The 17,710-nt window shown below is 41.4% G+C and overlaps 1 protein-coding gene and 1 pseudogene across 1 annotated transcript in view; both read left to right on the plus strand.

The window, feature by feature from the left end:
• The window catches only part of LOC149107014 (uncharacterized), a 104,648-nt gene that overhangs the window by 13,523 nt on the left and 73,415 nt on the right, over positions 1–17,710 (plus strand). The window lies entirely within an intron of this gene.
• LOC149107015 (uncharacterized) lies at positions 8,834–9,706 on the plus strand (annotated as a pseudogene).

Raw genomic sequence — 17,710 nt, forward strand, 5'->3', positions numbered from 1 at the left:
ATAAAGGTATATCTTGGATTTCATTAACAAAAGAAAAGCTATCCTGAGTGCAATAATTAGTAGGGATGTAGGGTTGTAATAGAGAGCATAGATACTTAGCTAGTTCATAGTTATAGGTCCCAATCGACGAGATTATAATCGAGTGGAACACGTAGTTCTACATGAAAACGAAGTTCGCTTCATTCAATGCCATTGATATTTTATTAGCTGGCAGCAAAGACGGAAGAAAGTACCACAGAGAACCTCTGGCATCAGGCTGTTTTAGACCTCTAAGCGAAGATAAGGTACAAAATGACAGATAATTCTTTATCGATTTTTAGAGTCTTCAAACGTTCCCTTGACCACATACAAGTAGCGAACTGGGACCTTTTCGTTACACTAGTCAATGTCCTGCGTGCGATGGTTTAGAGCTGGAGTCTCTTAGATGCTAACAACAACATGGATCCTCCATGGCAACTAATTAAGATAATTAGCATGTCATTTTGAACGTTTCTATTTCGCATGTAGCAAAGTCACTGCCGCATTCAATTCAATATAAATCCCAAGTTCTGGCTCTCAGTTGCGTTCCTGATGTCCCGGATTGGTGTATTTCAAGCTGCGCAATGCCAAACAGCGGAATACTGAATTGGAGGAATGTTCCTCAAGGGCCACACCTTTAAAACAAGCAAGGTTGGATGGCCTGCAGGCTGTTATTTGATGTGCGAAGCAAAAGTCACGTGTCAAAGCTACAATTTCGTCATTGGCAAAACCTCTGTGAATTGAACAATCGAACCAAGGAGGCCAGACCTGAAGATTTCAAGCCGGATCAGACAAGGTTCTACATGAAAAGGGCAAAAACAGAGGTACACTTCGATTCTCATTTCTTTTGTTGCCCTTTTACAACTCAGTCGCTTTAAATGCTATTGGTTAGCATGTGTAGCTGGCTTGTTTCACCAAGCGGACTCTCCAATGGGAGCGGAGAAGGCGCGAGGAATGATGGGAAGCGGTCAAGCTGAAATGTTTTCTTCGTGGCCTAGGCGCTCTTGTTAGCGAAACAAAGCACTCGTGTACGAAATTCTACGAGCTAAGCAAACATTCGACCTAAATCAATTCAAACAAATTGTTATACCCGTAGTCTAGTAATCAAAAATTATGAGTGCGGTCGACGCCGTTTCTTTAATATATATATACCTTATGATTTCAGTAGCTGACTTTCAACCTCTGTCTATTGCTAAAATCATCATTTTTTTTATCAGCAACCGAACTTTTACAGGCAGATATGTTATAGTGTCAAAATCCATTCCAATGAAGTCAGTGAAGAGGTCCGCTGTGTAAAATACGATGTTCTCACGATAAACATCCCAAAGCCAAGGCGATTCAAAGTCGTGTTCCTGAACATATAAAATAAACTGTAATCACGAGATAGTCTTTAGATATCCAATTGACGATGCTCAGACTTGCTCAGATTCCAACGAAAACCACGAGGTGGGTGGTAGTTTTTTGCGCATATGACGTTTGACGTCGTTCAAAATGGCGCAGAAAATGCAGACCTTCAACGAAAAAAATGTTCAAATAGGTCACCCTCGATACAACAGGACACTCAGGATTATGAACTGCGTTCTGCGAACGCAATAAAAAATGTGCACACACTTTTCCACCAACGTCCAATGTACATAAGATGGTTAAAATGCTTTGCCAGCAATTGCATCCGTACGAGTTTAACAGTTCCTTATTAGGGTGATAAAAAGGACCACAAACTGCAGTCAAAAGTTCTCATTTAGTAAGCAGTATAATGGCTAGGAGCTTCATCGGAGTTAGACAAAGAAGATAAAGTTCATTTCTTGTTAAGTTGCCAGCCGCTGCGTTGACATGACGGAGCGAGGTTAAAACGATCTTTTGGGTAACACTGATTACTTGAAGTAAAATTTCTCGTATCCAACTAACGGTTACCAATAGGTCATATGTGGTCGGGGAAAGCGGCCTCGCACCCATTTCTTCGTCAGAAGTAACATATAACACGAGACAATACTCCATTTTCGCGATAAATCAAAATTAATATTCTAACATGATTCCGAAGCTCTCTGCCCAAAATTGAGATAATTCTAATATTCGTGTTTTTTTGTTTTTGTTTTTTTTAATTTTCAGGTGGCGCTGAACCCTATGTACAGAATTTTTTTAAACTTTGCCAAAAGTTGCGTTTTATGCAGATGCTTATTAAAATTTGACAATATAAAAAGATTTCACCGTGCCGATTTTCAATTATAAGTTGCTATGGTAATCTATTGTGTCACGAAAATGACAACAACGTGTTCACCAAAGATTGGGCAGTTTTTTGATACCATGATTGTAGCATCAAGTGATAAAGAGTGGTCATAACGACCCATCAAAATCTAAGTGCTGGAAACTGTTTTGAGTCACCTTAAGCTCTTCTTGTAAACATTTGAAAAAAAATTACTCTGACAGATCTTTTGTTTTATCACACAGTTCCTCTTGGCTCCATTCAAGAGCTTCCTGCTGAATCGTGCAGTGAGATCAAGACCAGTGAAGGAAATGAGATGGTTAACGGGGATTACTGGATATACTCTGATGGGAATGCTCAGACAATCCTGGCTCGCTGTGAAGATACAGAAGTTAGCTTTAATTCTCAGGTACCCATTTATACACCTGGGTGGAGAGAGGGACTCTGAAAGTAAAGTGTCTCGCCCAAGAACACAGCACAATGTCCCCGGCCAGTGCTTGAGCATGGACCGCTCGATCCGGAGACCAGCGCACTAACCATCAGGCCACAGCGCCTCCACAGTTCGGTCCAGTGACGAAACCAAATTCGAACCAAGCAACAAAATGTCAACCCGCCAGCTCGGTCCAGTTGAGACATCAGCAGTCTAGCGACTACAATGTTTTCAAACAAAGTGTGCATGACCTAACTCTAAAACTAGTGGCAAGAATGTAAGAAAATATTTAAAAACCCATCAATTCAAAGTGTCTGCGCTGAGTTCAAAGTATGTTTAATTGTTGTATTGTCCGTGTGCTTTTCAAGTCAATAAAATTCAAATATGCATTTTTTGTTTGTTCCAACCGGGTATTCACAATGCTCAACCATGATTGGTGAGATTACGAGCAGACTCAGGCCCTTATTGCTCAAACTCGTGCTGTGATTGATTGAACTCTCTCGTTGCTCTGAAATAAGTAGTGCGTAGTCGATCAACCAAACAATCTAGGGGAAAGCAGTCTCTTTCTCCAATGGCATAAGTGGGCTAAATGAGTTAGAAGGGTTTGGAATAGGATCCAAATGTACGACGCGAAACAAACTCCTGATGACCATAAACGTGTCTGTTGGAAAAACTCTAATTGTACGATCTGGCAGTACTTACTCTTTACTGAGATCTTGTTTTGTCTAGTTAGAGTGCTTCTGATTGCCTTGATGTATAATTTGGTCGATTCTAATCACTTTCCATGTTAAATACTTTTTTTACCATTAGTATTGTATATTTTTTAATAATTTTTTTTTAGGAAACTGGCAGAAAATAAACAAAGAATCCGTTTGCTTTGGGGCGCGAGATAACCAGTTCGGCGCCTTTAACATCACAAAGAGTGGACTTCTCAAGACAATGAAGCTCGTCCACAAGTCGGGCTCGATCATATGTAACCGAAATTCCCCATCCTACTGGGGATGTAGTTCAAGCCCCTACTATAGCAAAAACAGCTTAATGACTATCATTACCAATGCAAAGAAAGAAGCCATCGACCCTGCCACCAGCTGGAGACTTAAAAGCTGGCGTAGAAAACAAAAACCACTTTTACAGTCTTAACGGAACTACCCACACATCTCCAGAGCTGATTTTCCGCGATCTTCCCATTCAGGTGTCTGTGTCACGCAATCAGGAGCTGCAGATATGGTTCGGACAGGATTGGACCGATTGGAGTGAAGAGAATAATAGTGGAACAACATGTGTTGATGTGTATGCGTGGTATGCTTAATATCACATGAGCCTCTGACTTATCTGAAACTGTCAAAGCCAAAAAGTTGACTGAAGTTTAATTTCACAGACAATAAAAACGTGAACGTAAACTCAACTCTTATTAATCTTGACTAGAATTAAAATCTTGTTACTTCAGTGCGAAAAAATGTTATAAGTCACTAAAGAATCTTACATAAGAATCTTCGTTCACAAGAGCATATAAAAACAATTCAGACTTTGATTAAGCTACAAAAATATGTTCTGAATATTGAAAGAGCATAGATAAAACACGCAATGTATGTGCTGTCGTTTTTATAAAATGTCGGCCAGCGCTAAGGGTGAACACAAACCAATATTAACTACAGTAGTGCAAGGGTGCTAAGAAAAGTTTGTAAGTGACACATATTTACAAAAAGTACTTATTCAAGTCAAACATAAAGCATAAGTAACTGTAGACACTGGAATGAATTTTAACCGGTTCATCAGTATTCGTCAGAAAAATATATATACTTGTCTCGCTTTTAAGTTTTATCCTGTGTATATCGTGACCTACGTCTTAACGCTTTTCTCCTTTTCTTTTTCTCCTTTTATCTTTTTTGCTGCAGTGGTGGACCTTCTACTGGGCTTGCAACCAGTGGAACAATTCCCGAGAAAGCATCATCGAGACGGGCAATTCTCAATAGCCAAGTGCAGTTGAGGGAAAATTTGCTCAAAGCTTTTCAATCAAATTTCTAAACATTTTCGTGCATACTTAATTGTATTATAATAATTGACCCAATCACTCTGATCTGGGTATCATTGGAAACTGGATCTCTTCCTCCTTCAGAACTTGAGTATAAGTGACGCCGATTTGGACGAAGGTGATGACGTCAGAAGTAGAACAAAGGCCAACGCTCATCACAGCAGGTAACTGCCGATACAGGTGTCAATGGGTCAAGGGAGATAGGGTATCTGTGAAGCCTGTGAAGTAGGTCGTAAAGTGTCCAAAAGAAAAACAAACCTGAATTGGCCTTTTTCCCGTAAAATTACTTTCTGATAGCTTCGAGTACTTCTCACGTAATTCAGTCGTTGGCAAACTCAACTGAACGCAAAAGGCATTTCGACACCTTTTAATTAACACTATTTAATCATATCTTATCTACAATCCTTAAATGTGTTCTTCTTCAGTTCTGATTAACAATCTTTTCTCCGCTTGCTCTTGATATCTTTCTTTAGATTTATTACATGTCAACTTATTTAATTAAATTGCCTTCTTCTAAATCGTGAAAGCTTCGCTTTACGTGCATTTTTTAAACATGCCTCTGCTGAATAAGTATTTAAAACATAATCATTGGATTTGATTTACGGTGATAATAAATGACCCTGATCTTAGTACAACTATATTGATCACTTGAATCATCATTAATTAAAGCTGAAATTAAGGAACAGAAAATATGCACGGTGTTTCTATCGAGTTCTAGTATAAATCTAGATCTACTATCTACTATCGTTCGGAATGCCGTTGTCTGATTGGCTACACTACTCACTATCTGTATTCTGTAATAGATAGTGAGTAGCGTAGCAGTGTGCCGTTGTTGACAAAATGAAGGCCGCTTTTCGGCGTTTTCGAAGTGTCTGTGAAGACGATTTAGATAAAGTTTTGAACCACTAGTAGATTTATATTCAAACAATTAGATTATTCGCTCTCGATTTCTATGCGCATACCTGCCAACTCTCCCGGTTTTGCCGGGAGTCTCGAAGTTTTTCATCAAATCTCCCGGTCTCCCGGTTAGAGCACCAAATCTCCCGGGAAATACGTAACGTGGCTTTTTTCGATTTTTTTTTGTTTTCATCAATTTCGTTATTTTCGAGAATCCAAAAAGGAAAATAAACAAGAAGTGGATTTAGTGCCCTTATTTGAGCTGTTCTCAATCGGAAAACATCGGAAAACGGGAAACAGAGCGATCAAATCGATATATATTTAACGAGAATCGTAATTGGTCAGAAATCAACCAATCCAATCGCACAATACATGGAAGAAAGTTGGCGCGGTTTTCGCACGTTGTTTACAGTCGAAGCGAAGATTGCCAGCATGGATTTCGGTTCGCTGCAAAAAGAATTCTTAGGTGCCCTTCCCTCGGGCTTTGAGGGAGTGAAGAGACTTGCTTCGCAGGAAGTGAAGGAGATTCCTCTAGTTGACGTCCAGCCATCAGTAAACACTCGAGGTAAGCTATTTTTGTGGGTTTTTTGAAAATTCAAGCGCTTTGAAATGTGAGCGGGTCAGAGCTGCAAGTCGCGATGTCAAATAGTTTTAAATTAATAAAACTTCACTTCTGAAAAATTCATGAATTGGAAACTTTAGGCACTAGGCAGAGGATTTGAGGGCCTAATGTTTCCAATTCATGAATCCTGCAGAAGCACAGTTTATGAATATTATTTAAAATCAGATTTCCATATAAACTTTGTTATTTTTAGACCTGTTTTCCTTCTTATTTTTTCCGATGGAAAGTTCAAGAGAATCCAAAGGATTTCAGGAACAGAAACCGACTGCTTGCTGTCTAAGTACGAACGTGTGAAGTTTGTTGTGTCAATGATTTGCTAAATTTGTTCGATCTAGAATTTATAGTGGAGGTAATGCACGGTGAAATTTAATACAAAGAAAACAGGCACACAGGGTTTGCAAAATCTGCCCGTTTGCCGTATAAGGCCAAGTAAAAAAAAAAAAAAGAAATGTTTCTCGTCCGGATTTTTATAGAAAAGCGAGCGGGCGGGCGCTTTTTTTGTTATTTGGTATTTCCACCATCGTCAAATTCTCCACAAGCCAACTTGCAAAATAAATCCTGCAAGGTAATTTAGCTATCCAGTACGGCCCTAGCGTACCAAGGCTTTAAAATTTTGACCTGAGTTTGTGTTAAAACGCAGACAAAAGCCACGTCTTACAAAATTTTAAGTTGTACTTACCTCTGTTGGTTTTTGTTCGTTCCAACTTTTCCAATAAAAAAAGAGAGGCCTATTGAATTCAACGATCAACTTGTATCGCCAAAGATCAGGAAACGTTTTAAAATGCTGTGTGTTTGTTTAAGCTTGGCCACCAAAACATCCCGATCAACCAAGATATCTTTAGTCCGGGCAAATCGACTCTTATATCGGGCGAATCGACTTTTAGTCCGGGTGAATCGACTCTTAGTCCTGGCGAAACGACTCCGGGCTTTCGGGCTTTCGGGCGAAACGACCACAATTCTCTACATGTTGTTTATGTGAAAGGAGGCTGTGAAGAAACAATGTTTGTCTTAAAAATAAAAACTTTCTCTTTCAAAAGGTTTTAAGAATGTGAGGGCAGAAAAGCTCCTCCCAAGTCATGGCCCAAAATGTGTAGAACCGACGCAAACTTGTGGCGATGGAAATTGTCTATATAGGGCCATGTCAAGGATCATATGTGGTAATGAGGACAGACACGTAGAACTGCGCACGAGAACATTTATAGAACTTTGCATGAACAAGGAAAAGTATTTAAACGACGGCTATTTTGAAAGAGTTGACTGGTTTAGATGACTATGTGCAAAACTTACTGGGGAGTAGCTTTGACTTATCGTCCAAAACCAAAGAAAAACCGAATGCTGAACGTCAACGAGAAGGCTTTGAGGCTGGAATTGTCGAAACCATCAAGCCTGGCTCGTATTCAACCATGTGGCATGTTTTTGCACTCAACAACATCCTGGGTTTTCCTATTCAAACCGTTTACCCGGAAGTTAAAGGCTCTCTCATCAATCGAAATTATGTGAATGTCCTTATCACGCCTTCGCAGATACAGCATCCGAACGCAGCATATATAATGTGGACACACACAAGTAATGTCGACCTTCATGGTTGGACCCCAAACCATTTTGTTCCATTGATACCAGTACCACCAGCAGTGGGCGCAGCTCAAGCGAAACCATCAGCTCCTCCCCTTACCTCAGAACCCAAAGCATCAAAGAAAAGAGCTCAAAGTCCACCCTCTGCACCACCTGCTACTCCCAAGAAATCGAAGTACACGGGATGGTTTTTGTATAAAACACACTTCTCCAACACATGAACCCAGCAGTGGCCATGCATTGTTGCAGTACATGGAATGCCAACCAAGTTTCGTTGTACAGCATGCAACCGGACCTTCTCCTGTGCAAAACAAGGGATCAAGGATGTAAAGGATCACTTGGACACCAAGGCACATCAAAATCGCGCAAAACAGCTACAAAAACAACCCACACTGTTCCAGACCTGTGCTTCTACCCAAAATGACATTGACAAGGTATCGCTACACTTATATACGTAATATGTATATGTAGTATCTCATTCACGATTTATGCGCGTTTCTTGTCCCGTTTTACTTTGCCTTTTCATTTTGGTTTAAGGCTAGACAGATCCGCGATGGGACAATAAAACACAGTACCTAGTGTGTGTTAATTATGCTATTTATTAATTAATACTTTTTTATATCCATTTTAGATAGTTTAAGTTAGGTGTCCCCTATTAGCACTAGATGTAATCGGACACAATAATAAAGTCATTATTATTATTATTATTATTATTATTATTATCATTATTATTAACCGACTAAATACATGTTTTTTTCTTTCAAAGGTAACTTCGGCAGAAGTAAAGGTGGCCATGGCAATGGTCAACAATAACATCCCCTTTGCAGCAGCGGATACATTTAACTCCCTGTTCAAAGATATTTTTCCCGACTCTAAAATCGCCAAAGAGGACGCATCAGGAAGGACAAAGACGACATGCATTGTGAACGGGGCGCTGAAGCCATATTTCCGGTAAAAAAAAAAAAAACATTTTCACTTGTGGTTATTACTGTAAGTCACATCATTAGCGCTAAGGGTTCAGTGTATATTTTTCATTATTTTTTTTTCCTACGCAGAAATTCACTGGTGGAGGTTATGAAAAATGCCCCGTATTCGCTGGCGACTGATGGTTCTAACGATAATGGTCTCAAAAAGATGAATCCCCTGACGGTGCAAATACACGATGTGAACCTAAAGCGGGTGAAGACCAGCTTGTTGGACATGTGCTTATCTAGTGGCAGCACGGCTGAGATGCTTTTCCAAGGAATCGATGAGTGTTTAGCCCGCCACAAAATCCTATGGGAAAACTGCGTTGCATTTTCCATGGACAACACTAATGTTAACCTGGGGAAAAACAACTCCATCTTGACGCGCGTCAAGCAGCAGAACCCATCAGTATACTTCAATGGATGCCAGTGCCATGTTGTGCACAATACCTCCTCGGCTGCAGCCAAAGCATTCAATGCTGAGACCGGATTTGACGTGGACGACCTCCTAGTCGACATTTACTTCTGGTTTGTCCATTCTACGAAGCGAAAATGCAAGCTGGCAGAATATGCTGATTTCTGCGATCAAGGATAGCGCAAGATCATCAAACACGTCAGCACGAGATGGCTTAGCTTGGAGAAGGTGATCATGCGAACCCTGCTGCAGTATCAGTCGCTGTAAACTTATTTTCTCTCGGAAGATGTTTCCGCTGCTCGATTCAAGAGGCTCCAGACTGCCTTCAACAACCCCATGACAGAGGTTTATCTGCTATTTCTGCAGTCGGCGTTGCAGATCTTTGTTAATCTCAACCTCTTTCTACAAAACGAGGAACCTCTAATCGGTGCCATCAATTCATCCCTGACGAGGTTTCTAAAGCTTCTTGCCCGCAAGTTCATCTCTCCTGGGATCGTTAAGGCGTCCTCATCCTTTAAGCAGCTCCTTGATGTTGAGCAATATTTGGCTTTGTGACAAGGACTGCACTGAACAACTTTGTCAGTTCCGGTGACATTGGCGCTGAGGATGAGAAGCGGTTCTATGAGGGGCAAGGTCTTTCTTCATAGAAGCTTTCGAGTATGCTGTGAGCCATATGCCAGTAAATGATGAGCTTCTCGTCAATGCTGAGATGGTGTACTTTGAGGAAAGGGAAAAGCTTGAGCCCTCCATGGTGGAGTACTTTGTACAGAGGTACAGTACTAAGGTAAAAGTACTTAAATCGACAAGTGATTGTTTGGAAAAAGTCTATAAAACCCTTAATTCCAGGAGCTCGAAAAATTGTTGGAGTTAAAAATTCCCTAGGGCCAATTGTTTGCAATGGGAATTTACTCGTCTTCATTTTCACCTTGTAGATAAAGCTGTGCGCACTTTGCTCTGCACAGGTGGCACTGCGACTACGGCTGTCTCAGGAAAACAGTTACCAAGCGCTTCTCAATGACTGGTTTCCATTGTAGGTACCCAAACCTTCTGCCGTTTACATCAGCGAAAGATCTGGAAGAACTGACTCAGGAGGTCCACGACTTTGCCACAATGGACGGAGAGGAACTTCCAAAGTCAGTCAGGGAGTTGGCCAATGTCAATGAAGGTGGGAGCCGGCTAACACCCGACATCGTTTGGGGCCATCTGCAAGAGATGACTACCCTGGACGGCCATAAGCGTTTCCCTCGGCTCTCCAAGATTGCTCTGCTTGTCCTTACCATACCGCACTCGAATGCTGGTGAAGAAAGGGTCTTCTCTATGATAAAGAAAAATTTGACGTCTTTAAGATCCTACTTAGATCGAGAGGAAACCCTGGGCAGTATCATGACGAATAAGATGGAGTCCCTTAACAGCCCTGGAAAAATCGAGCTTCCGCCCAATGTACTAAAAGCAGCAAAGAGCGCTACGAGGCTGTACAACAAGGCCAATTCGTGATTATCAACTTTAACTGCTTAGTTTAATACACTTTTTTCGTTCGGGGATGATGTTTTCCCTTTTCGAATCGTGTGTCATTTATCAAATGTACACAATATTTCTTTGTTTCCATATATCTGTCGGTGAGTGGCGAAAACAAAAAAATAAAAGGAAGAATTTACACAAGCATCCCACGTGATTTGAAATGGGAAACCATTACGCCCAAGTGAAAAAGGTCTATTACGATCGCGTTGTTGTTAGCGAAGAATATTCATTGTCGTAAGAAGGTGCGTCTGATAAACGCATTCCAGAAAGTACCGTTGAACACTGATCGATTTTGTTTTCAATGCACGTTTATTACGTCCAAGAGGAAAAGTATATTATGATCGTGTTATAATGATACGAAGGACCCTGTCAGTAAAAACTCTGCTTTAGAGCAGACATTGTAATGCAATAAGTAGACTTTTCAACATAGATCATAACGATAGCACTAAGATGTTGAAAGAAGATATAAAACTTTAGAATCACTGAGCAACTTAACATTTAAGATTATGAAAAATAAATGCTGCTCTAACCGAGAGACGTTGGGAACATCCGGAAGGCACTCGGGCATCGTTGAAAATGACATTATTAGAATGCAAAGATTTCTAGACGTCTCCAGATTTTTGTACCCTGGGGGTTGGCAGGTATGTATGTGTGATAGAATTCTCGAGCTCATATTCTAATGGATTAATAGAAACACGCGTGGAAGCTTGGGACAACGTCAAATGAGTGCGGGAATAGCTTTTTCAAGTTCTCCCAAACTTCCACGAAAGTTGCTACAAAGACGGAAAACATGTTTTCTATTTCGCTCATAAAATTCCTAGATGAAAAAAGAGAAAACTTGTTTACTTTGATCATCAAAACGTAAATTTTCTTCGCTCGCGCCATCATTACGTCAACAGCTCTATTCCTCCATACGGCCGGAACGCCTGAAATCGGAACTGAACAATCAGGATTCAGCAGGAGGGAAAAACTTTTCTGTTCTGACGTCAATGTAAGTTATCAGGAATAGCGTTGAAATCAGGCAACTTTTCTCACTGAAGATGGCATTAAATATTCACGAAAAGGGTTTTACGATTCCCAAAACCATATGAAAAGGCCATATGAAAAATATGAAAAAAAAGTGAGAAAAAAAGTGAAAAGTATGAAACGTTTTGTGTCTCCAAGCTTCCCATTTGGCGCCAAAAATTGGTCGCCGGCGTCCGGCACGGCACCTCGCTCGCAGTTCGTCGAGTGTCGCCAGTTAGGGTAATAGTTGTGTTTTTTTGAACAAAATATGCTGTTCCTCGTCAAATTAAACCCGGAATTCTCAAGTGAAATATTAGAAGAGGCCAAAGCAACTTGAGCATTGCCTTTATTTTTGTTAGCTTTGAATAAAAAGGCTATTATCTTGTCGATTCGGTAGGATAGCTTACTTTTGACTGCCGCTCGTACTGCGGGCGCAGCCACCGTATGCAAGGATGTTACTATCGAGGTAACAAAAGAAAAACGATTTTAAGCCTATCAGCGCACGTATTTTCTATGGGCTATTTTCTAAATGAGTTTAACATTGTCCCACGCTCGTGTCGTGTTGATTAATTCACCTTCACATTTCATTACTGAGCTTAAAATTCACCATCTTTATTAACTTATCACTACTCACGATGAATTCGATAGTGTTGATCCTAGCAGTATGCAGGACACCTGTCATATATGAACTCAGTTAAATGACCTTGCTCTCCATGACTTCTCGTAGCTCAGTGGGTAGAGCGCCCGCCCGGTGTTCGGGAGGTCATGGGTTCGATTCCTGTCGGGGACTCAGAATTTTTCTTTGTCCCACGCTCGTGTCATGTTGATTAATTCACCTTCACATTTCATTATCGAGCTTAAAATTCACCATCTTTATTAACTTATCACTACTCACGATGAATTCGATAGTGTTGATCCTAGCAGTATGCAGGACACCTGTCATATATGAACTCAGTTAAATGACCTTGCTCTCCATGACTTCTCGTAGCTCAGTGGGTAGAGCGCCCGCCCGGTGTTCGGGAGGTCATGGGTTCGATTCCTGTCGGGGACTCAGAATTTTTCTTTGTCCCACGCTCGTGTCATGTTGATTAATTCCCCTTCACATTTCATTACCGAGCTTAAAATTCACCATCTTTATTAGCTTATCTCAACATTGAATATAGTTTATACTTCGGTAGCTCTTTTAACTAACTTTTCTCATTTGTATTACAAAGTGATCGGGTCGAACCTACAAAATTGCCTAAAATTGCCTCATAGTCATGCTGGGCTACAATGTAACGCAAAATGTGAAAAGTTAACCACGGTAAACGGCTATTGTGATATCCAGACTAATTCAAAACGTAGAACTCAAACTTTGTTAAGTAAAACTAAGCTTTAAACTGACTATAAGGGTGTTTAAGGTAATATTTTTACTCATAGATGAAACACTTCCGAGGCTAATGTTTCCAGACGTCTCAAGTTTCATGTAATTCTCGTACGTTTAAACTTTATACTGGCATGGTCTCACAACATTCATCAATCATTATTGACATAGCCAATCATAAAATATTACACCACAAGTAAATCTACACTGTACTTCCTTTAAACATTTCTCCATTTGTGGTGTCGACAATCACAGAAAATGCCACCGGTGTTATTCAAACCCCAAGTTGAAAAATAGTGTCACTTCAGGGGCGTAGCTAGGAGTTGGAGGTGGGGGTTTCCTGGGGTGCCCGTGACCTCACTTTTGTAAGCTTTTTTTAAGCAAACAATTTAAAGCAGGTGGCGAAAACGACATGACAATCTGGTGAGTACCCTCACTTTGACACGGTGAGCCCCCCCCCCCCTCCCTCCCCCTTTGAAAAATCCTGGCTACGCCCGTTCACTTAATCATTATTTTACAATTTCTCAAAGCAAGCAAAACAGTGCTCTGATTTACACAATGTTAAATGTAGCTCCCCTTCGTTCCCCGACCCACTTGACCAAAACAAGAAGCTGTTTTTACTCTGTGAAATTCTAACGCAGTTGAATTCCGAAATCTCTGCAAAAGTTTAATATCATAATTTGCTATGAACCTACTTCTGCACGTTTTCAAAGGAAAATATAACTGTGTATAAACGGTCTCAAAGTGAAAAGCCAAACTATACACATGTTAACAAGTTCCGATGAAAAATTGCTTGCCTTAAAATTCAAGCAGTTTTGTAAATCATGACATAATAATATCATGATGACATGACTATTAAGAAGGAAAACTAGTCTGTACAAAAAGTTACCCTTAAAAAACGATCCGGTCTTTGCTTTTTGTTGTTTTTGTTTTTATAACACCTAAGCTTTGAAGTAAAGTAAGTCTAATGAAGATTTCTCTCAAATTTGAAGGCCGTCTTGTGTATCATAACACATAATATGGTGACATGACTATTTAAAAGGAAACCAACTAATCTTGTTACTTGTTAAGGTAACGACGTAACGGGTAACGCGTGACTGCAGTATCTTTATTATTATTATTTGGATAGCTAGAGTAACACCCCCGTTAGCCTAAATAGCGCTCTGGTTTGACTAAACAGCGTTTCGGTAAGCCTAAAAAGTGCTACTAGATAACTCGGACTCGACCTTAGCTCTCAATATTACGCTGACTATGTCCTTCGTTTGTGTAGTTTCCATTCCCAGGAGAGAAAGGAAAACAGTAACGTGTCAATCGGGTACCTCTTTGAACCATCCACATCTTCATCTCTGTATAGCGAGTCGTTTGAAGGGGAACGTAACCTAGCGTAACCTCCAGATCTTGTTGAGGATGGCATTTCTGCGGATATAAAAGAAACGTACTTTTAAAGCCTGTTTGAACACGACTTATTGAACGGGTATGGTTGTATCAGTGTAAACATTAGATTAATATGTACTAAGTTTCAGGCGGCTTACTGTTGTTCAGGGGTACTGGTATATGGCAAACTTTAATCTGGGTCATAACGTTTTGGCTTTAAAGTGATCGCTTTAATATTCTTTCTTTGGTTATAATTTCGTGGAATTCGGTTTAACTGGGAAAAATAGTAGTAGAGTTTAAGTTGACACTGCTTTTCGGATAAAATCGCTGTCAGTCAGCAATGTTACTGATATCTATGTTTTTTTTTTGTGAAATTTCTGGAGTCAGTTTATTTGTCTTACATGTATATACCCTAACCAAGTTTTAGCAGAATCAGCGTGGCGGAAGTTATAAATTATAAGTCCATCTAAATTCAGCCCTATTGCAACCTTGAACTTCTGCAAGAGAGTTGACCTCTCAATATTTCCTTACTATTGAAATCAGTGTGCCAAGCTGATTGGTGATCATGTGAACCATTAAATAGTCCAGTCCTTGAGCTCTTCCTTTTCCGCTCTGTTTAGAAGTTGAACCCAGCCAGGAGGAGAGAAAGTGCATAATTGTAAGTAGTTTGTAACAATTTAGCTTTGAAATTATGGCACGCCCATGTTCTAAGCCTTCGAACCACGCGAACAAGAACCTTTTCAATGAAGTTCTTTATCTCCACTTGCAGACCCTTAACCTTCCGATGACTGGAACTCGTGCCAGAACGCTTGAAAGGCTTAGGCTGGCCACAAATTCAGAACCGGCGGCCATCCAACGCCGCCCCAGAGATCGCCCTCGATCGGGTCGAGTGCACAAAAACAAACCTACGGCTTCAAATGTACGCGGACGAACGCAGCCCATTGTCCTTACCGAGTAGACCGACGCAGAGACCCACAGTTCCCACAAAGAATGGCAGTCGGATTTCGACTCAGCAGTCGAAGAAATATTCGAGGACTTTGTTCCACAGGTCCTCCAGGATGCGGTGTTTCCGCCAGCTCAGATGTCGGCCATTCAGAAGACCTTTTCGACCTCGGTTGACGAAGCTTTGTGGGTCTTTAACAAAAAGGAGGCTTAAGGTTGTTTTACGGACGATCTTCGCGCTCCCAATCCTAGCACCCTGATTACAGCGACCCCTCTGGGCTTGCATCGTCCTCTGGGAAAAAGCCTCGAAGACTCCGCGCCGGCACCATCGGCGGAGGATTGCCCCAACCAGAAAACCTCGCCGCCAAGCCCTTGTCTGCTTTGACTCGACCAGTACAACAAACCCTCCGGACATTCATTTGCATGGTTGATTGCCATCAAATCCTGGCTACAATGCTGGAAACCTAATGAAAGTCTGCTTGGAACTTCAGAAATGATCGTAAAACGCCAAAATACTAGCGTGTCCTTTGATCTGTTTAAATCCCCTTCGATAAACTATAGTTTATTTCGCTGTGAAAAAGATGAAATGTTCGTAAATCTACGAGCGCGGACTGGATTAGTAAAACTGCATATTTACTTTGAAAGCGTTGGCGTTGACGTGAAAGCCCAACAGTTCGCGTTGTATTTCTCGCCCCAAGGGTGCATGTTCAGTTTCTTATCAACTTTTTAATTTATTACCGACACCGATTATCTCTTAAGTAGATCTCCAACTGATGTTTGGGTTCAAAGTTCGCAGCCTTGATCGGAATTTCCGCAAACAAAAGAAAAGGAATGTGCCCTTGGTTTCAGCAGACGTTCGTGGCGGGGGGGACGGGGGGTTTTTGAGGAGATTGCGCGACGAGCTCAAAGAGTGTCTGCGTAGGAGCGTAGGAGCGTCGCTGCGGCTCAGGCAACCACGCCCAGTTAAACTGCCTTGGTCCCAAGCAGTGTGGAAGCAGCAACAGGTTAGCCAACAGCGTGCATATTGCAGCAAGAAATAAGGTGGAGCAGCGCCATCTGGAGTGCAACCCTACAGTATCCACCCCACTTAATGTAGATAAATTAGTGCCTGTATTAGTTAATCACCCTAATAGCTCTTTTGTTGACGATTTAATCAATCCCCTGCGGTATGGTAGTCGCATTGGTTACCTCGGCCCCATCAAAACACGATTGTCGTGTAACTTCAGTGGCGGATCTGGGGGAGGGGCCCGGGGACCCGCCCCCCTCCTCCCCTATTTTGGTTAAAAAAAGAAGAAATGACAGAAGTGAAGAAAAGCCGGCAGGGCAAGTAAAACACAACCGGGTCCCCCCTTAGCTCAAGGTCTGGATCCGCCACTGAACTTGATAACAGTCTCCCAAAATCCCGACGTCGTTTCTGAAAGCCTAAATAAGGAAGTGCATTTGGGGAGAATCGCGGGTTCCATTCCTTCCTCCCTCTACCTAACTTGGAGTGTCATCCCATGGGTGTAGTCCCTAAAAGGCACTCTGTAGAATTTCCCCAAGGATTCCGCAAAAAGCGCGGGACGTCCGCATGAGAGCCTTATTTAACCCACTGACACCCGGAGATCTTCGGGAAATAAACACTTTTTGGACATTTTGGACATTTTTAGCCTAGATATAAGCTTAATTAGCTCTAATCTACTCAAAAAGGCATTTGTAACAAAACAGCATGCCTTTCTTTCCATGAGTATCGCGTTCTGACATTTTTCCTTAAGCATGAGCAAAAATCAAAATTTCGAGTTTTTGGACGAGAAAGTGATCTACGTCTATTTTGCCTTTCATTTTTCTCCTTTTCCTGTCTTTTTGCTACAGTTGTCGACCTACTACTGGGCTTGCTACCAATCCGGGAAAGCACCATCGAGACGGGAAATTCTTACAACAGAGTAGCCAAGTGTAGTAGAGGAAAATTCTGCTCCGAGTTTTTCACTCAAATTTCTAAGCATTTTCGTGCATATTTCACGCTCAATTGATCCAGTCACTCTGATCTGGGTATCATTGGAAAGATCTTTTCCTCCTGCAGATCTTGACTATAGATGATGCCAATTTTAGTCAAAGGAGATGACGCCAGAAGTGGAACAAAGGCCAACGTTCGTCGCGGGCGGTTACGGGCAGCACGGGTGACAATGGATTATGCGTCACAGCATTCGCATAGGAGCAGCGGCGGCTGCCACAGCTGCGAGCCTACCAGTCTGATTAAGTTAAGTGTTAGGTCGCTGGTCGTCAGCTTCTTAGCAGATTTATATACGCACTCCAGAATCAGTGGTACTTTCTGTCGCTCCAAAAATGGCTGGCGGCTCGGCCAAGTTTCCTTAGTTGTG

Source organism: Orbicella faveolata, unplaced genomic scaffold (assembly GCF_042242905.1).
Source record: "Orbicella faveolata isolate gen_17 unplaced genomic scaffold, um_ofav_v1 contig_27, whole genome shotgun sequence".
Taxonomy (NCBI): domain Eukaryota; kingdom Metazoa; phylum Cnidaria; class Anthozoa; order Scleractinia; family Merulinidae; genus Orbicella; species Orbicella faveolata.